The sequence below is a fragment of the Palaemon carinicauda genome, chromosome 27 (assembly GCF_036898095.1).
Source record: "Palaemon carinicauda isolate YSFRI2023 chromosome 27, ASM3689809v2, whole genome shotgun sequence".
NCBI classification, from domain to species: domain Eukaryota; kingdom Metazoa; phylum Arthropoda; class Malacostraca; order Decapoda; family Palaemonidae; genus Palaemon; species Palaemon carinicauda.
The window spans coordinates 75,468,678-75,475,066 of NC_090751.1; positions in this window are offsets into that span (position 1 = coordinate 75,468,678).

Sequence of the window (6,389 nt, forward strand, 5' to 3'; positions counted from 1 at the left end):
GTCAGATAGCTTGGGGAGGTTCTCACCGAACTGACGTCCGGCAATATCAGCCTCCAACTTCACGACTGAGAAGGTAGGGCCAAAGATAAAGGTTTACACTCCTCCAAGGAGGGACATGGCTTACCAGCCTCGACTGCTTTCAGCACAGCCGCAAACCCTTTCTGCATAAAGGGGAAGGCTCTAGCAGGAGAGGACACAAAGGAAGGGTGCTTCTTACTCAAAGCAGGTACCTTTGAGTTTGTGAAGCCCCTCTCTTTCATCGAGCACAATAGCAAAGCTTGAGCCTTATCATGGTCCAGAACTATGACCTCCTTCGGCTCTGTCTCCTCCTTTGAGGCTGGTTCCTTCCTTAAACGGACATAACAGTCCGGATACGACCCCTTGCTGGGCCAGAATTCCACCTCCTCAAGGGGAACTGAGCCCAACTTCTCCGAAATGACGATTTTCCCGGTCGTCATAGGCATGTGCTCAGCATACCTCCAAGGGTTAGCATCTGAGCACAAGGGAAGGTCTTTCACGCTGAGCTTCTTCTGGGGCCCACGTGATGCTGCAAGTCTCCGCATCTCCAGCTCCATCGCAGCCGCCTTCTCATTATTCTCCATCTGCATCTGTTGGATCATTCCAACGATGGAGGAAAGGGTCTTTCCCAGCTCTTCTGGGAGAGAGGACGATGTTGAGGGAATAGGTTCAGGGTCCTGAACCGGGTTAACTGACACCTCGTCGACTTCTTCCTCTTCATTGTCTGAAGCCTGTTCTTCATCCTGGTCTTCTGCCAGAAGGTCATCTTCCAAACGCTCAGACACCTCCGACATCCTGTCATCTAATTGGATGTCGTTCAGGGCGTCCGCGACTTCAGCATCCACAGGGATCTGAACTACTGGTATCTCCACTTGAGGCTGGGGAATCACTGCCTCAGCTGACGCTCTGGGGAAAAGGTAAGCCCTCATCTTCTCGCTTGGAAGATAGGGCCCAGAGGTATTCTTCTGAAAACCCCTTACCCAGGTACGAAGCTTCTCCCTTGCTGCATCCCTTGACTCCGCCGTCTTAGGGGAATGAAAAGCCTCAGTAACCAGGTTTGTGCACACGTTACATACCTGCGGGTCCCAATACCGGAGATCACCTTTGGAGACTGCGCATGCTGAGTGCCTCCTACACAAATCATGTCCGCAGAAGTTCTTGCTGCGGACGTTGCAGAAAACGCTTCCACACTTCGGATGGTCCTCCTGTAAAGAGAAGAAATTTCCATGAGTATCAAGTGAACTACGTATCACTGGATATACATAGCTTATTATAATTAAACCAGAAAGGAAAGACACACACTTGTGTTTCCCGCACAGTCAATTGCTGCAACCTTCCAGATAATAAAATCGTATGGTTAATCTATCCTAGAGCAACCAATGAATAATTTCCAGAGGAAACAGGTGTAACTCACACCCAAAAGATGATTTTAAAATGCCGGATAGTAGACAAGAAAGGACTCACTTTCTTTATCTGTAAGGCTACACCAAAGGGCTGTGCAAGATAACACAAAAGCGTTAGAAAACAGTGTTGTAACAAATACTATACTATAGTTTCCTCCCTACAGTATATACTATACTGAAAAATACTGGCTACAGTATAGAAGGTAATGTGCCGGCCAGCACACATCTTAACTAGTTCTAAAGTATACTACTTAAGAGCTATAAGGCGGCAGAACGCTGGTTCAAATGCATGTGCCAGCCGGCAATGACTGCCGGCCGGCAACTACACAAGGTAGCACCTGGCTGCCGGGCACCAATCGTAGCGACCAGCAGAAAATGGTGTGATAATAGCCGGCCGGCTAAGGTATACAACCGATGCCGTCCGGCAGCAAAAGAACCAGAGAACTCCGACTGCCCGGCTGCAGGCCACTCAGGCCGGCAGCCGGCTAGGGTACAACACTAGAAGAAAACAGAATGGGTGCCGGGATAAGAGACTGTACTACCTCATAGCCCGGCAACCCGAAAGAGTGCACATAAGGAAGGGGAGAATATAACTTCAGGCTTCCTGACCAATGCCATCTGGCTCTACAGACAAACATGGATGAGAGACCAAGAGAGGTCCGGGTAGTACTCAAAGTAGAAGACCCTTGCCGGCTGGCACGCACTGCCGGCCGGCAAGGGACTGAGTCAACCCCACATCCTAACCTATGCTAGGTACAGATGTAGAATGACGGACAGGAATGCAATGGCTAGGCCATCACAAAGGAAAGAGGAGGAAAGGGCGAAGAGGGTCCTACTAACCTTGCTTTAGTAATGAATCACTCGCAGCCAAGAAAACTCATCTTAGCCTAGGGGAGATCCGAGGAGGGAGGCCAGCAATACTTGCCAACCCCCACGGAACCAAAGCAAGGAAGGCGTTGCTATTCACAGAAAAAGGATCTTATCTTCGATACCGAGAACAGCAACACTGGACTAGTCTGCTAGATCACAAGAAGAAGGAATCATCTCGTACAGAAACCTTCGAAAGTGACCTAAGGAGGCTAAGCCTCCTATGTCTGTTGTCAGTCTAGCAAGGGAATCTCAACCTCAAGCTAGACATAAACAGACTCAGACTAAGAACTCTGATGTTCTGCCCCCTCTCTGAAGCCAGACTTACTGGAAACAGGAAAGAACAGAAACACCCTAATATAGTTGTATCTAAAGTCAATTCAGATAAACCACTAAGGTTAAGCCCAAGGCTCAAACAGAGGGAAAGGGATTGCACACCTTCTCCGAAGAGAAGAGAGCAACCGGGGAGTGTGAGAAAGTATACTAAGGCCCCATAGCCTAGGCGCCAAGAGAATCGATTACCTAAATCACCGAAACGCAATCGTATACTATCTTGGAAGAAAATCAACATAATCTTAAATGTATAAAATTGCCTAAAGCTTCAATAAAATTTTATAAAAACACTTGGAAATCTGAATATCATGCAGAAAAGTACTAGGGCCAAACGACTAGGCTACAAGGTCTAGCGTAGGCCAGAATCGGCGAATCCTTCGCCAAGACAAACAATACTAAAAGCATCATATAAAGAAATCCTATGTAACGCTAAACAGCTAAAATTATTAAAGCGAAACAGCCGGGAACATCGCTCTGGCTAACTAAATAACTCATACCTAGCGAGCGACAGCATCCAGGACGCCTCCGGTAGGCAAAAGTTCTTGTAACAACGATATCACTATCAATCACTTTTAAAATTACCAAGAGCCTACATTTATACATAAAAGAAATAATACTCAACTTATCAGAAGCAGAAGAAGTTGGAGAAAGCATTATTAGTTAATTAAATCCAAGAATTGCGAGAAACACAGGGAAAAAACACCGAGTTGTTGAGCTACGCAAAAAGGAATACAGATGGCGCCGTGAGCGGCGCAATGCACGCTTACGAAATGGGAGAGGAGAGATACCTTGCGAACGGCTCTCCTTTTTTTTTCTCGTTTTCGTTTTCTTGCCAATTGACCCCTTCGAAGTGTTAACTCTGTTCGGGGTGCAGATTGCCATGTGGCGTGTCAAGAATACGTCCTCTGATATTTCGCGATATCCGTGGTTCTTTTATTAGGGATATTCGCTCCAGGAGTTAGAATTCTGGGTACCTTAAGGTAAATTCTCTGGGAATATCGCTGTAGTTATATATACCCAAGGAAGCTACCCTTTAGGAACTTCCATCAGGACGACATGGCCATCTCACCCAAAAATAGATTTTTCGCTTCGCTCAAAATCCGTTTTTTGCAATAAAATTGTTAAAGTGTAGCTGTATTTTGTTGATTCCTGGAAGGTTTTGAGAGTCTTACCTCTTCAAGGTCTTGCTATCCGCCCCTTAACATCGGGCTTAGAACTTAATATATATTTGTCGAAGTGAACTTCACGACAATTACTGTTGTGCCATATAGTATTCCCGGTAAGGCTACATTTTCCCAATATGTTTTTCCTATTAATATTTTGTGGCAGCTTTTCGCAAAAATTGAGTAGGTTAAGTTAGTTAGCTTTTCTGTCCTTTCCATCATTTTCTTCTTTTGTTATTTAAACATATTTCTTTTCCCTTCTATCTCTATACAACAACATTTTGCTGAAAGTGATGTCACGGGCTGTAAAGTCAGACATGAGACATTCCTGTTTGCAACATAAAAATGATACTGCAAAAGGACTTTTCATAAACGAAGCTCTGACTCGGAAACGCGATAGCCTTTACTGCGAACTTCGGAAAGTGAAAAGACAACAACTGAACGGTCTCTTCTTGCATACGCGTGATGGTGTCATCAGAGTTAAAAACTTAAAACATCTCGAACGGGTAACACCTTCGCCATCCGAACCCGCAAGGACCTGGACCTGTTTTATAATAGTACTGGGCTCAGTGCCCCTGAGTGAATTTCAAAATGAGTTCTGTACATTATTTTGCAGCTGCTTATAAGTTAACTCATTAGTTTTTCATTTTTTTTTCATTTATTTGATTCTTTTGATTCGAATTTTAAATTGTTTTCTTCGTATTACTTGATTAAATATTCTTTTAATTATTTAGATTGCCTTAAATTACTTTTATTACATTGATCACCATTATTATAAATTTATTATTTGTATCCTTTCACAATAGCACTTTTTACTTATTTTTTTCTCTGTCTTTCATAAAGATTCTCATTTTATACAGTCGTAAATATTTCATTATTATAAGCCTAAAGTTTAATTTTAATTCCCTTCTAATTATCTGTTCATATTATTTAATATTTCCCATTTATAAATTTTGTTAATTTTATGAATGCTAATCCTGTCAATCATGCTGATCCTGATGAGAACTTTGTAGATTTTGTGAATGCAGCCGATCTTTTTTTTTTTTTTCTGTAAATATTATACCATTGATACTTTTAATGATTCTCTCCCTGATCATATGCGGCAATGCCTTTCGCTAATAAGCCTTAACATTAGAAGTTTTAAGAAAAATCACGACGAATTTATTGGTTATTTGAAAAATTGCAATCATGAATTTGACATTATAGTGCTAACTGAAACTTGGGCTAAGCAAGATACACATTGCATGAATTCACTTCCAGGGTATAATGCTTTTCATAATTATCGTGAGGGCCGGAGGGGTGGTGGTGTGAGCATTTTTGTTAAAGATTCACTTTTGTTTAAACCTCTCGATGAGTTGAGCATATCTACAGATAATTTTGAAAGTACCGGGCCTACAGTTTCTGTTCCCAATTCTTCTCATTCTGCTATTATCTTAGGTATATACAGGCGTCCAGGAGGTGACGAAAATATGTTTTATTTTAACTCGCTAGAGGCGGTACTAAGAAGTCCAGGTATCTCTTCTGGGAATACTGTTGTCACAGGGGATTTTAACATCTGCCTAATGAGGGAAGGGGAAAGCGAGACCACACGGAGATAGATCAACACAGTGCGGTCTTTCGAATACCGACCATCAATAACTAGGCCTACCAGGATCGGGTCAAATGACCCTCTTTCCTGTATCGATCACATTTGAGCCAATAGTAACCTCGTTAGTAACTCTGGGATATTTTTAGCTGATATCACTGATCATTTCCCAATTTTCGGTAGCCTTTTATTGCCTGCACTAAGCAGCATGAATGACAAAATAAGAATTCAATTTAGAGACATGAGCCAAATTAATGATAGAAAATTTACAGAACTACTCCGGGATAGAGACTGGTCAGCAGAATATGGTCACGCCTCCTTTAAATCCTCACGTAGGTGTGTCCTCTTTCAGTGACAAGATTGACAGTTTCTTCAATGAGTGTTTCCCCTAACAACAAGATTTGTTAGTGTTAAAAGATTGATGAATAGGTGGATTTCCAAAGGACTTCTTAAATCAATTAATATTAAACATAATCTGTACCGAAGAATGAAATTCGGTAATTATAGTAGCCAACAGTACAACAACTTTTGTAATCTGTTATGTACATTAATACGCAAGGCAAAGAAAAACTATTTTGAGAGTACTTTTGACCAACTCCGTAGAGATGCCAGAAAATCTTGGGACTTAATCAACTCGTCACTAAGGTTGACCAACTCCGTAGAGATGCCAAAAAATCTTGGGACTTATCAACTCGTCACTAAGGCCAGGCAGAATAAAAGAGTAGCTCACTCAGAAAACTGATTCGAAACGGGGAAATCATTACTGACACTAAACAAATTGCAAATGCTTTTAATCTTCATTTCTCTACAATAGGCGTTACTCTAAGGCAGCGGTTCCTAATTACTTTTGTTCGTTACCCCACTTTTTCCGAAATCCTGGCTAGTAGCAAGCTCATTACCCCCCCCCCCCCATATTTATTATTTTGAACTTGATCAATGTAAAACAAACTTTTAGTTGGTTGAACCTTCCTTTATTCAACTGTTATTGAAATAGATATATCAAGAAGTACTATCATTTTT